The sequence below is a fragment of the Nannobrachium achirus genome (genome assembly GCF_963921795.1).
Source record: "Nannobrachium achirus genome assembly, chromosome: 23".
Lineage (NCBI taxonomy): Eukaryota > Metazoa > Chordata > Actinopteri > Myctophiformes > Myctophidae > Nannobrachium > Nannobrachium achirus.
The window spans coordinates 34,273,182-34,288,383 of NC_137830.1; the positions used below are offsets into that span (position 1 = coordinate 34,273,182).

The following is a 15,202-nucleotide window of genomic DNA, read 5'->3' on the forward strand; positions in this document are numbered from 1 at the left end:
AAAAGCTAAACAAAGAGGCCGACGATATGACGGTGTCAGCATCAAGGCAAGACAAAGCTGCCATTACAGGCACAATGCATCATTGTTTGAGCTCTCACAATGTGAGCGCTGAGAAATGGAATTGAACTGAGATGGCGCGTGCCGATATGGGGGGGGGGGGGGGGGGGTATTATTCACCGGAACTATTTTGGACATGTAGACAAAAAATAGACTTGTTCCGAGTATCAGATTTTATTTAATTTCATGGACCCACACGACTGTCAGGGGTCCTTACAGGTCTAACTCTGCTAGCATATTAATGGCACCAAATGGACACATTAACACATGGGCGGCCAAGGTTTATAACATTTATAGCTGTTGCTGGTGCCACCATTGACTTACGTTATGTTTTGATGAGCCCCGCAAGCTTCGTGCGTGTGCACGTGCGTGTCCAGAGAAGATTGAGGAGGTACTCCATTTGTTTACAAACGCTCGCGAAACTCGCGGGTAAAAAAATCGCGGTAAATTCGCGGTAAAGTGTCGCCGTGAAAACAATCAGCTCTCTGCCTCCATGGGGCTGTTTTTACCTCATTCTCAGATAAAGCCGTTCTTATGTTTCAAAGTAGAATCTAAAGCCATGTAAAATCCTTCCGTGTGGGGAGAGACAGGGGGCTTCCTGCCCTGGCTGGGTGACGTAATGGATTCAGGGCATGCAAAGGGAAGCTGCGGTCTCGAAAAGTTAACTATTTGTTGACTCGTCCCTCGACGATATAACTTCCTGTGGCAGGGTGACATCTAGTGGCCATAACTCGTCCCTGAACGCGTTTGGCTCCCCAAGTGTTAAGGTAGCGTAGAAATGTTACCAAATGGACCCATTTGGTTCCATTTGTCAAAGTAAAGTTTGAGAACCAGTGCTATACAAACAAGGCCTGATAGGAATTTTGTTTTGACCAAGCCAAGGACAAAGGGCCAGGGGGAGGTGGGTGGGGGTGTTTCAGAGAATCTGGATGAAGACCGCGCCGTTAGAAGCCATAAGTCGCGAAGATTTAGCTCCTCTCACTGCGGTGAATGACTCCGTTTTTACCTCCACATTGCTGAGCAAAAGAGACATCCATTTCCTACAGGCGCTGCTGCTGCGGTTGGCAAGGCGACATAGTGATGAACGCCACACGCACGGATGCGCCGCGAATCCTAATGAGGCTGGCTGACCAATGACACGACCGAGACGGGAAAGGGGGGGGGGGCATTTGCATATTATGGAGAGAGAGAGAGAGAGACAGAGAGAGAGAGACAGAGATAGAGAGAGACAGAGAGAGAGAGAGAGAACGTGAGCTAGAGAGAAACTCCATTAAGACGATTAGGCAGGTCACACCCACCTTTGAGTTGAGTGCATATTTACAGGAGTGAAAACACAGTGGGGCTAATTGAAGAGGGGGGGGGGGGGGATATGATAGATTAACATAATCCATAAGTATGGCATTATGTCGTCCTGGTTCAGTGTTCACTTTGCGGGAAACAGGCCTCATTCTAAACTGTGAACTCAGTGAAGGTTCGAGGAGCACAAACATAACCGACTCTCCATTACAACGCCATTATTGCGATCGCAAGGCTAACCCGACATACAAACAACACCATTATTTAATAGACTTTGGAGAAGAAAAAACAACTTTGAAATCAACCACACACAATTAGGACAAAGCCGAAAGCTGTGGCGGCAAGCAAAGCGGCTGCCAGGACTTAAACAGTCTCATTTTCAATTATGGATGACGCGGTGAATTGGTGTGTTTATTAGATTTTCTTAATTCAACACTGATTGGGTTGAGGGGGGGGGGGACTGCACTATAGCTAAACATCATTTCTCTTCTGCTTCCAGCTAACATGGCACAAGGGCTAACTGACAGAGAGGCGCAGAGAGAGAGAGAGAGAGAGAGAGAGAGAGAGAGAAGCTACAGAGCTTGTAGAATGGTCAAAATTGGCAAAATGAGTCTGTGCAGAAGGAGAAACAAAGTAAACATGATCATGGCAAGGACCCCCGGATTAATATGTATTTGTCCGATCTCCAAAGAGAGCTTGCGGATTTTTCAAAAGTTTTCATAGACAATGGCTCGATTAATTTTCTCTAGCCAAATGTGGCAACAGCGCTTCCAGCTAGCATGGAGCTAGGGCTAACCTGCTCTGTGAGACACAACAAACTAAAAACAACACTGAGTCTATTAGTCTGAACACAGTGTCTGCAAGGAGAGCCTCAACACGGAATCGCAAACACACAACAAAAGCCCGATTTGTGCTTAATTTGCACGACGGCGTAGCACGGACCTACAAGCTGACAACTAGGGATGGGACGATAAGCGATATTATCGTTTATCGCGATAAAAAACACTCAAGATAATCGTATCATGGAGATTTAATTTATTGTGATATCGTCCTCCGCCGTGCACTGGGATCAATTCATCTTTTATTTGCCGAGCTGCATATTTTTGATTATCGCGATAATATCGTAAATCACGATTTCTTATGAAATGTTTATATCGTCCCATCCCTACTGACAACTGGTTACAGATGTGACGACGTTGTGAGCTGTTAGGTCTGATAGTTTTGCTGCGTGGCACCGTCGAAGCAAGGGAACAGAAAAGAGGATAACAGTTCAAGGAGAGAAATGTAGACCGACAGAAGTCAATGGTATTGTTGTTGTTTTTTTCTGTTTTGTTTTTTACAGTCAACCTCGAGGTTGCAGTGTCCTGATTATTACCGTGTGTGTGCGTGGGTGCGCGCTCGCCAACATTCACACTCACATGCACTCAATGAGCAAACATAATTAACCAGAGAGGACCTCGGATATTAAACCATGGACACACAGTAGGAAATATTGAGCTAAAGAGGGCTGCTAGACTGAGAAATGGATAAAACCAAATAAGCAGGTCAATAAAAGACTAATTAAAGATGACAAGAAGGAAGATAAGAGGTGAATGCAGAGAAAAGGGAAAGGCACACAAAGCGCAAGAAGACAAGAGCCGGGGAAAATGAAACTGATTGAAACACATCATACTGCCGCTGAGGTACTTTGACTTTACGTGATAGTTTAAATGAGAAACTGTCAGATCTACACAAATGCGTTGTGCTAAATGGGTCAAAAAAGCCCGCCTGGGAAGCAAGCAGAAGGTCTCAGGTTCGATTCCCAGGCCCAGGTTATGTGCCGAGGTGTCCCTGAGCAAGACACTCAGCCGCTAACCGCTCTAGTTGGGCAGCAATTAGGGGGATGAAGGAGAAAACGGAATCCACCATGCTGGCTTGTGGTGGACATAAAATGAGTCATATTACCAGAAGAAAACAAAGACATGGCCCTGAATGACTATAAGAAGACTGTAACTCTGAGAGTGTACAATTTAGTGCAAAAAAAATAAAAAATAAATGTGGGAACCCCTTGAGCTTGTAGATCTGCTATTTTTGCTTCTTTTGTATGAGATACTAGACTGACAAAGTAGGACGTAGCAATTAGCATTGTGGCCCTCTGGAGTGAACCCTCGCCATCATCAAAGTTGCCCACCCCTGCCATAGGGTCATTCATATTCTGAAGAGAACCTGGAGACTTGATCTTATGATCAAATTAAGAACAGTGTAATGGTGTGTAAAACAAGACAATCTAAAATGTCTCACAGACAAGACCACATGTGTACGGTCATATTGATGACCCCTGGTCTAATTTGATATGCATGTAGTTGTTGTGCTGTAGTGTTTCAGAAGTACAAAGTGACACTGGACACATGTGACACCGTTCAGATGTACATGGTGGTGTGCTGACAGCAGCAGGATCACAGAGGCCCTGCAGTTCACGGAAGGTGGGCTGAATCAAACAAACTCGAGCAGGCCAGACGGGCATCGCTAATATCCCCTATCACTCCATGTGATCTCTAGACACACTGGCAAATAATTGCATTGTGCGTCCGTGCGTGTGTGCGTGCGTGTGTCCGTTTTTGAGTGTGTGTGTGTGTGTGTGTGTGTGTGTGTGTGTGTGTGTGTGTGTGTGTGTGTGTGTGTGTGTGTGTGTGTGTGTGTGTGTGTGTGTGTGTGTGTGTGTGTGTGTGTGTGTGTGTGTGTGTGTGTGTGCGCGCGCGCGCGTGCGTGCGTGCGTAATCTCTTGCTGAACTATTGTTGGACATTGAAATGAAGTGGGATAGAAATGTCTGAACAAAGTCGTCTTCCTCAAGGTCATCATCGTGTTTGTTTAGTGCGTTTGTGCGTGTATATTGGAGTACCCTAAAAAAGTTTCAAGGAAATGGTAATAAGCAAACGCTGGGTAATTAATTAATGTAGAAGTAATCTATATACTGTACATGAAGGACCTTGTGCCAAGAGTGTAGCACAAAAGTAGTAGATGTACAAGCTGCAAGCTCATTAGACAATATTTGAAACGTTTTCAAAGTGAAAGTGGTCTATTTTTATGTTTTGTTTTTTTTTTAGAAATGTTGAACCAAGGAAAGCTACTGTATTAACAAGATCTTTTTTGCACTGGGGATGGGACGATATGAAAATATATCACGGTTATTGTGACAAAAGAAATCGTGATTTACAATATTATCACGATAATTGAAAATCCATTATCCTGGGGCGAAAGATTTGCCAAAGAAAATAGCAGATCCACAAGCTCACAACGTGCCGCGTTGCGGCGCGCTGTGAGCTTGTAGATCGGCTATTTTTTGGGGCAAAGACATTTGGTAGAGAGCGGAAAAAAAGACTGTATCAAGTACGTATATTATAAGTATGTTTTACCAATAGAGTAAAGTGGTACCGGATATGCAGCTCGGCAAATAAAAGGTGAATTGATCCCAGTGCATGACGGAGGACGATATCACAATACGATTGTCGTGAGTGGTTTTTATCGCAATAAACAATAATATCGCTTATCGTCCCATCCCTTTTTTGGACATACAATGTTTCTGCAGCGACAGCTACGATATCTTGACAGCTTCAAGGACATACTGTAAATCCTCGTCCCTGGCAATGGCAGAGGCGATGACATTATCATTAGATCCATCAGCCTCTACTGTACATTTCTCTAATCTGATTAGCGCTGCTGCTATAAACCACACTTCAGGCCATTCGGCCCCAAACCCAATGGAAACGAGTGCGTGCACGCGGGCTGCTGACCTACATGCGACTCACTGGCCGCATCCCCCGATTTGCTTGCAAACACCCTGGGGGCCCGGTTTCCGTTCGGTTCGCTCTTACACACACCCACGCCCGCACACGGCCGTGCAAAGGCTTACCCACACAAACGCCCCTAGAACAGGGGTCTTCAACAGGGGGTCCGGGACCCAGGGGGTCCTTCAAATCTTTGTGTGATAGAAACCTTTTTTCACCTTTTTTTTATATTAACCACTTGAACCCTAACGTCCATATTCTGAGAACTTTAGCCAACAATAGCAGATCTACAAGCTCACAACGCCTCGCGGTGCAAGGCGTTGAGAGCTTGTAGATCGGCTATTTTCAGCAAAGAAGTTTGGTGTAGAGGGGAAAAAAGAGCAGCACACAGTACAGAGTTAAAGGTCAAGTTTATCAAGTATTGACGGTTCAAGTGGTTAAATATCTGATAACAAAAATGTACATGAATCCAAAATACACTGATGATGGTGCTGTCAAACAATGAAACTATATGGAATCTGGCGGTCCCTGCTTCATCTCTCTCTCAGCTAAGGGGTCCTTGGCCTGAAAGCGTTGAAGACCCCTACCCTAGAACGTGCCGACCGACTGACTGACCAGCCGTAAAATTAGGTTGGCAGGTGCCCTCCAACCCTCCCAATCCTGCTGCAGAAGGGGCTGCGGGCACAGAGTACCACAGGAGCCAGCAGTATGGCGGGCAGGCAGGCGGGCAGGAGGGCAGGGTGACCACATGTGTGACAAGCACGTCCAGGCCATCAACCGCCCCACAGAGTCCCGGAGGTAAGAGAAGTCCTGGCCCCTTGCGTGACCACACAGGCTTCTCCTCCTCAGTGTGACATTGCGAGGTAACCGCGGCAACTCGCTCCAAGGCTCTGACCTGCACCACTGCTTAACATGCTGGACATCTCTCAAATGACCTCCCCTATCCACGCTGGAGTACTGATCTGAGGCGTTTGATTGGTCGCATCGGCTGTCAATCTCCTACAGGTACCACAGTTTTAAGGACCACGGATGCCACATTTTCATACAAGCTTTTGGGTGCGTTCGGAAACCCGCACCGGGTGTGTGCTCAGTGTAGTGAGTGCAGTGGCGTGACGTTGCTATGTGCGTTCAGTGTGGCTTGTTTACGAGCGACCAGTTAGGAGGCAGCGGTGCGCTTTTTCACACTGAACTCTGAAGGTAAACTTTCTGAAAAGCAGCAGTTGCTAACGTAACATTGATAATGAAAGGAGATGTAATTCATAACATTGGCATACCTGCTGTTAGTTTACACGTTGATGCGTGTGAAACTATAAAGCCCAAACGACCAATTAAGCTGCAAATGTTGCATTTTGCGGTCATTTCCTCCATTGTTCACAGCTGAGAAGCGCTCGAGACATGGCCTTGAAAACCAACCAATCAAAACACCACACTGACGCACCACACCATCAAACCCCAACTTCTGAGTAGGGTCGGTGAGTGCGTGCACTCGGCACACCGGTGCGCCGCGCACTGGATTTCCGAACGACAACGCACCAAGTGCACCAAATAAACAAACGACAACATGGCACACCAGTGCGTTGAGTGCACATTTCCGAACGCACCCTTTATCTCTCGAGACCCAAGTCCATACTGTGTGTTATTTAAATTCGAGTGTACAAATGGAACCAAACTCACATAGTGGTCTGTTTTGTTACAGATAAAAAATTAAATAAATAGGAGGGAGGAAAATGCTACCAGATAGGCAGAATTATTCTGGCTGGCTTGTTAGGACAATGTCAGAAATGCAGCAAAGCCCCACGCACACACACGTCCCTCTGGGCACGTGGACCTTGGCAAAACCTTGCAGAGACAACAAGGTGCTGACACGCACACAAAACGGCTGGGCCATTTCAGGTCAACGCGGAACTACGACGCAAGAGGTCAGCCATTTTGGATACATGGCACATTATTAGGAGGACCTGGACGCTCGCTGGGCAGCATGACTGAGAATGAGCAAGACGTGAGGACGCAACGATGTCCCCTGATGACAGAAGACAAAGGAGTGATTGCGACCGTCAGGTCGCAGTTACTATCAAAACCTCCACCGGCTGTCTGTCTGTCAGTTTGTCACACTTTTGCCCTACTCATATCTCCGCCACCGTTGCCCCGATCCATGCCAAACTTTGCACACACACACACTCCTTGGCTGCCAAACCACAACCTTCACCATCACATGGCCCTCTTCTAGCGCCACCATGAGGCAGATTCTTGCAAAACAAATTTTTGGACGCTGCTCCTACAAATTTGGCCCTAAACTCACGCAAAGCGGTACACAGTATCTCTACAGTCATGTCATCAAAATGCATCTGTCCCATCTAGCACCACAATCTAGCCGATTTTTTTAAAACACATTTTTGGACGCTGCTCGTAGAGATTTTGCCCTAAAATCACGCAAAGCGGTACACAGCATCTCAAAAGTCATGTCATCAACATGGATCTGTCCCATTTCCCATATTCCCTCCTGATTGGCTACCAATGCCTTCTAAACTTTCCAAATGACTCTGAAGCAGGAAGTAACTTCAGTCTGTAGATTCATAACCTCGCGTCACCAGGGTTTCTGGGGGAAAGCCTGGTATTCGTTTACTAAACAGGTCGTTTGATACGGTCTAGATCGGATCAAAAGTCAGAAATTGGAAGCGATCCCAGGCTAGTAGATTCAAACCATCGTGTTGCGTGCGTGCGGTACCTATCAAGCACATGAACACTAGTGTCCCTGTGATAACATTCAGTGGCAATAGGCGTTCTACCCGCTCACAGTGTGTCGCAATTAACGGGTCTGTTTGGTGTGGAAGGGGGAAAAAACAGAGGGGACCAAGTAAGTACAGACCCCTGGGGGGAGTCCGGTCAGCACAGTATACAGTGGTTAAGCAGTATCCAAACTCTGCTTAGTGTGCGCATGATCCAAACGTGCCTAGTCACATCATGCACTGGTTGGTTGTGGCATCCCCGAAGAGTTGCCGGGTGCCGGTTGATAGCGGGAATTCCCTGTGGAACCAATGCAGAGGAAAGCAGGAAAACCCCTGTCTGTATGTCTCTCTCCCTCTCTCTCTCTCTCTCTCTATGCAGACATGCTTTGCTTGTTACGTGCGCTTCAATGAAGCCCGTTCCTATTCAACTGTGGCAGTGTGCTGTGAAGTGAGCTGGAAAATTGTGCGCACGCGTGTGTGTGCGTGTGTGTGTGTGCGTGCGTGCGTGCGTGCGTGCGTGCGTGCGTGCGTGCGTGCGTGCGTGCGTGCGTGCGTGTGTGTGTGTGTGTGTGTGAGATAGAGGGCTGTGCACCGTACCCCTGTGCTGGTGGGAATAGCGTACTGCACTACAGGCATGATGACCTTCCCTCGCTAGTCTCTCTCTCTCTCTCTCTCTCGCTCTCTCTCTCCCCCCCATCCATGAATTACCCACAATGCTTCCTGTTTCTAATATAGGAGAAGCTCGGTGCGACTCGTTGGACAGGCGGGCGGGGGTGCGGGAGGTGAGAGAGCAGGAGGAGGAGGCGTTTGTTTGGCCTCGCCACCACCGACAGGAGGGAGGGTTGAGGAAGGCAAAAGGGAAGATGGGCGCTCGTCTTGCCGCCTTCTTCCACGCAACCTTTAATGGAGCCGTTTAGACAGAAACCGAGGGGTGAAAGTTCGCCCCGTTTAGAGACCTCTAACCATCCGCAACGACGGGTACAGTCAGTGGCGGGGGGGAAGAGTGTGAAATGGCATTTGTGCAAAAAGGTGTGTTAGAGATTGATGACACATATCTGCTCCGCCAGCAATGTGCTTTATTTGTATCTTTCTAGTCATCAAAGGAATGGATTCCCTTTCATTTCTTTTGGCCCCTTTTTTTTAATATCTATCCCATCTCATGGCTTCAATGAGAGTAGCCTGCTTTTTATCACCGAATGGATAAAACAGAAGCACCAGGTTTCAAGTTATGAGATACTGCTAGAGAGACTGATTAAAGAAAAATAAAGAAATAAAAGAAAAGAGAAATGAAAGTGACAAATAGTGTGTCCAAGTTGTTTTATAATATCATGGAATCAGAAGTGCTTAACTATTCAATTATGTTTTTATTTTCGTACAAATCTTTGCAGATGTGTTTTATTGAGTTGATCTCATCTCGTACTGAGATTCACGTTAATTGAAAAACAAACCAACAACATGTGTTGTTGTTGTTGTTGTTATTATTACTATTTAACTTGAGCCTCATCCTGATTTTTTTCTCACAAGGCAACTAATCTCCAGTAATGTAAAAAAGTAAGCATTTGTAAGTCATCTAAAATGACTGATAGATATCGTATAGCAGGGTTTCCCAAAGTGGGTGCCCGTGATGTCAGTCCAGGGGTGCCGCAGAATACTAGTAAAACACACCTGATTAGCATTGTACTTGAGTTCTTTTTTCCATCTGAGGCCAACACTCTTCAACAATAATAGCAGATCTACAAGCTCACACCACAATGTGACACGTTGTGAGCTTGTAGATCGGCTGTTTTTCAATAGTTAAAGCATAAAATAATGATATACAATAATGTGTACCCGTTCTAAATGGGTTAAAATTCAAAAACAGTGTAATTCAGGGGTGCCGAGGATGAAAAAAAGTTATTTACAGGGGTGCCCCGAGTCAAAAAAAGTTTGAAATCTCCTGCCGTATAGGACCCAAACTGACCTCTGTAACTCAAAGTAGTCCAAAACAACAGTCTCGCATACGCCAGACGGTCGGCTATCTCCCTCTATCCCCCAAACATCTGGTCTACGCCATATACCAGTGTGCAAACGGAACCAAATGGACCCGCCTGGACTTAAATGAACACCAGCAGCGCGCAACCATCGTGTCACGTCGTCTCGGGGACGACTGCAAGCCCCGTTTTGGCACGCAGCCCGAAAACAGAGTAGACCCCCACTGGACGAGAGAGAGAGAGAGAGAGAGAGAGAGAGAGAGAGACAGACGGATTGAGTCTGCCTGGATCAAAGAGTACTGTGGAAGAGAGAGGGGGGAGGGAGGTTGGGTGTTTTGTATAGTGCAATCATTCATCAGGGGAGTTTATCACTGGAACCTTCGCACCAGGGGTGTCACACCAAATGCTGGGCCCTGGGTACAACGATTCACCGTGGGCTCCCCCCCATGAATGGGAACGCATTATTATGCATTAGTTTGTGCTATCGCCATTGAAAAATAGCAGATCTACAAGCTCTCAGCGTGGCACTCGGTGCCACGCTGCGAGCTTGTAGATCCATTTTTGAAAAAATCGTGAACATTTGTGCAGGTCATATTTTTCTACAATTCTATGAATGTATTCTAAATGCTTCAAAGGTGTTTTTTTTTTCTTGTTTTTAAAAAATTCTTTTTTTAAACCTATGTTTCTATGTCAGTGGTGCTCAAACCTTTTCATGTGAAGGACCCCCAAAATGATATGTATTTGGCCACGGACACCCATCTCAAAATTTAATTCCAGGGACCCCCCAGAAGCAAAATTTTAGTTTAGTTTTGCGCTTAAAAAAATACATATATTCAAAGATTTGCACACATTTTCACGTCTAAAAAATTGCAGATCTACAAGCTCGCTGTGAGCTTGTATATCTGCTATTTTTTCAATAGCTAAAGTATAAAACACTCAAGGCCCCTGCACCTTGGGCCTTAGTCCCCCCCCCCCAGTGGGGGGGGTTGGAAATAGTAGGGGTTAGCTGAGGACACACACAGAGCATTGAGACGGATAGGACAGAGCTGCAGGGATGAGAAGCGACAGTCAGGGGGACAAATATGTGAAATGGAGGGGAGTGAAATAAAAGATGAACAGGGAATGTGAAAAAAGTTGGCCCATGTGAGCTAGGGTTGGGGGGGGGGGGGGGGGGGAGTAAAGTGTGTTATTAGTATTACATAATCGTCTGATCGCAATTATTTTGTGATAATCGTCATAATCGTTTCAATGTTGGAAAAATGTTTATATATGTTCAAACATTAAAAAAAAAGTATTGCAACGTGTTGTGAGCTTGTAGATCGGCTATTTCCACTATCAATGTTCTTTTTATAGTGTAAAGTTGTCAAATATGTCCTTAATTTCTTTGTATATTTAGGTTATGTGTCATATCTGCCATGTGCAACTTCAAAGCCTACAAGCCAAACAGAAATGTAATTGTGAACGACTAAAACACTTAAATCATTAATCGCAATTATTTGAGTGACAATTAATCGTCATGTAAAATGTCATATCGTGACAGCCCTAGCTTGACTGTTTGAAACAGGATTTGAGGAAGATAACTCAGACCGTACTGCAAATCATAGTAGAACCATGCGACTGACTCAACTCACACCACACGATTAGACTGGTCGACGTGTTTCTTTAATTAACTCATTAGAGGTCCACAACGTGGCAATCCCTTTGATGTCTCTGGGTGTCCATTGACACGTTTGACGCGTTGTACAGTAAACTATACTGTACCTACTGTACCAGGCTACCGCGGTGACAAAAAATAAGCAAGATCACGTGACCGGGAAGTGCCGTCTCCCTGATAGGCATGCATGTTACGCTGCTGCAGAAAAGTGAATTTTTCTCCTTTAAATCCCCTTCATGTTCAAAACGCGGCCTTTACTACCGGCCGTTACAAAAGCACTAACCCTAACCTCTGAAAATATGTAGTGACATTTTCTGTCAAGAACACTGAAATGAACTCTCTCTGTGTGTGTGTGTGTGTGTGTGTGTGTGTGTGTGTGTGTGTGTGTGTGTGTGTGTGTGTGTGTGTGTGTGTGTGTGTGTGTGTGTGTGTGTGTGTGTGTGAGAGAGTGCAAGCTAGAGAGTGAGTTGAATAATGATGATGAATAATGAATATGAAATGAAATGAACAATGATTGTTGTGATTGTTGTCAGATAAAAAATGCCAAATACATTCATTTACATCAACACAAGAGACCCATCGATAACATAATCATAACACATACAATATCACACTATTGTGTTTGATTTGTCTAAAGTAATTTTGAGAATTAGTTGTATTGTATAACTATTTCAAATGTTCTATACTAGTGGTTCTAAACGTTCTAAAAGTGGGTCCCCAAATTTATTTGGGGGGGTCCCCAGATGATTAGCTAAATGTTAACATTGTTTTCTCACTCAACAGTAAACAAACAAACACAGTATAAGTGTGTAAATGGTATCTGCACATTTCTTAAAGGACCACTTCACCTGCTTTGTAGCATGATATTGCATCATCTATTGCATCATATGATGCAAAATGCATCATATGACCAGTTGTAGCAAATATCTAAAAACACAGATTCAACACAAAAAATAACACAGGATTGTCTTGATCATATCCCAAACAACAATACAATAAGATCTGGTTGTCCCAGGGGTGAAGTGGTCCTTTAAGTGTCATTTTAAGGACTTTAAAGACCATTTTAGTAACTCTGGTCAAACATTGGTCAAATTGTCAAATATTAGAGGCAGAAATTGATCAGCTATTTTCACAATGGAAGAGATCAAGTCAAACTAAATGTAATGCCAACTCCTAAAACTCCAAGTGCTTGTTCAGGGTGGGGGGTCCCCAGTTCAAATATGATTATTTTGGGGGTCGCGGCCTGAAAAGGTTGAGAACCACTGTTCTATACCATTACTTCTACTCCTAAACATCTCAGAAGCAAACATTGCACTTTTACTCCACTAATTATTTGAAAACTTTAGGTACTAGTTAGTTGGTAGATTTAGACTGTTATTTCAAAAATGCATTAACCACTGAAGCCCTTTGCTTTTGAATCCTGAAAGCATGTAGATCTGATATTTTTCAAAGGATAGAGGCATTTGAAAACTTGTGAAATGAGACATTGTGCATAATGAGTACTTTTTACTTGTGGCTGTTGATGGCAATACCTTCACTTGAGTACTGGACTTTTACTTGCAAACAGGGTGTCTACATTGAGTTACTGACGATACCTTTACTCAAGAAATAATTAGCACTTCTTCCACCACTTGGCTGTACCGTTGTTGTGACATTCGTGTAAAAACAAAGAGAGTGACAGAGCAGGATGGAGAGGAGAGAGGTAAAAAGAGAGACAGACAAACAATCAGAGGGGGACAAAAACAGAGAGAGAGAGAGAGAGGGGGGAGAGAGAGAGGGAGAGAGCAGATAAAGGCAGAGAGAGAGGGAGTGAGAGAGCAGAGAGAGGGGGACAGAGGGGTGAGACAGCGGAGGGAGCGAGGCAGGGAGAGGGGGCGAGCGAGCGGAAGTAGAGTGAATCCGGAGAGCGTGTAGGAAATAGCGGAGCGAACCCGCAATCACCGGGGCGACGGGGGTTAAAAAAAATGTGGTTGCCGTGGGGACGCTGCTGTTCCCCCACCTCCCTCTCTCTCTCTCTCTTGACCGGCCTGTCTGTCTGTCTGTCTACTAACTCCTGAGCTGTAGAAAGCCCCCGGATGTCATCGAACATCACACAAACTAAATAAAATAAAAATGGGGGGAAGAGAGAGAGAGAGAGAGAAAGAAGGCAGAAAAGAGAGTGGGAGAAAAGAAGGTGGTTTCTTAAGGACTAGGGCTCTAAAGAGGACTGCTTTGAGCTCACCCAACTAACTCAGGACACTGCAGAGAGAGGCAGAGAGGGAGGGGGGGGGGGGGGGGGGGGGGGGGGGGGAAGAGAGAGAGAGAGAGAGAGAGAGAGAGAGATGCAAGCCCCGTGCTCGCTCACCCTCTCTCTCTCTCTCTCTCTCTCTCTCTCTGCTACAACGGATCCTTTCCACACCGACGCTGCTGTTATCGTCACGCCTCTAAGCCGCGCTGCTTCGCATCGCGCCCCTCTTCCCCCAGTCCGACACTACACTGGCAGGGGGGGAGTCAGTCCACACGGAAAGAAAGAAACAAACAAACAAACGGATAAAGGAACCAAAGAGAGAGAGGGGGGAGAAAAAAAAAACAAGAAGAGAAAATAAGAAGATAAGAGCAGAATGAAGACAAAGTCTTTGGGAGAGGAGAGAACAAGAGACTGAGACAAACAGAGAGGGAGAGGAGAGCGCGTTCTTCCTCCTCCAATTGCTGCTAGAACTACAACGCTGCTACCGCGTTTCTCTCTGGCTCAACAACTCCCACCTCACTCAACCCTGCTACAAACCCCTCAGTCCCCCCCCCCAACCTGAAGAAATTGACGGATTATTGGGAAGTGCGCGGGAGGCAGGCTGCAGCTGCCGCTGTGTGTGCAGTGCACTGCTGCCGCGACCGCTACTAGTACTGCTGCCGCTACTGCTGCTGCGTGGTGTGGTGTGGTGCACGGGAGATGGTCCGTGCGCGTGCGTGCGCGTGTGTGTGTGCCGGCCGTGTGCGCGCCGCATCCACTGCTACCGCTGCTGCTGCCGAGGCAGGAGGAGAAGAAGAGCGCACAGCGCTAGTTAAGAGGAGAGCGACGCATATGACAGCAGCGCTTGTCGCCTGAGCCTTTTCCCAACCACCGCTCCAGCCAACGAGGACGACCGACGAGCAGGGGTTGGACAAAAAATACCCACGAGTGGACATTAGCGACACTAACGCCAAGAGACAGAGACAAGACGGGAGAGGGAGAGAGAACAGAGAGGAAAAAAGGGGGGCTGGACTGACCGACCGACCGAGCGAGCAAGCGAGAGATTGACCACCAAAAAAGTGAACGGAGAAAAAAGGAGAGGAGGGGGCTGCTTTCGTTTCTCTTTTTTTTTTTTTCCTTCTCTTTCTCAACCCCCCCGCCGGCAAACAAAAGGCAAAGAACATTTTGAAAAAGGACTGTGGAATTTTCATTCTTCAAGCTCGTTTCACGAACCCGACCCCCTCTCCTTCTCATATCTCCTTTTTTTTCTTCTCTTTTTTCCTGCCGCGGGTTTCACTGTGCAGAGAAGTGTGCGTGTGAGAGAGTGTGCATGTGCGTGTGAGTGTGTGTGTGTGTGCCTGTGTGTGTGTGTGTGTGTGTGTGTGTGCGTGAGTGAGTGTGTGTGTGTGTTGTGCGGTCGCCTATGCTATGGAGACTCGGGGAAGGCGTCTAGCAGAAGGATCGACTGTCGGATTCCAAGGGCAAGCGAGAGAACAGGAGCCGATGGCGAGCGAGCAGAGGAATGCAT

At 46.2% G+C, this 15,202-nt stretch overlaps 1 protein-coding gene across 1 annotated transcript in view; it reads right to left on the reverse strand.

Annotated features, from left to right (window-relative positions):
- snd1 (staphylococcal nuclease and tudor domain containing 1) overlaps positions 1–15,202 on the reverse strand; it is a 460,739-nt gene that overhangs the window by 234,539 nt on the left and 210,998 nt on the right. The gene's annotated exons all lie outside the window — the stretch shown is intronic.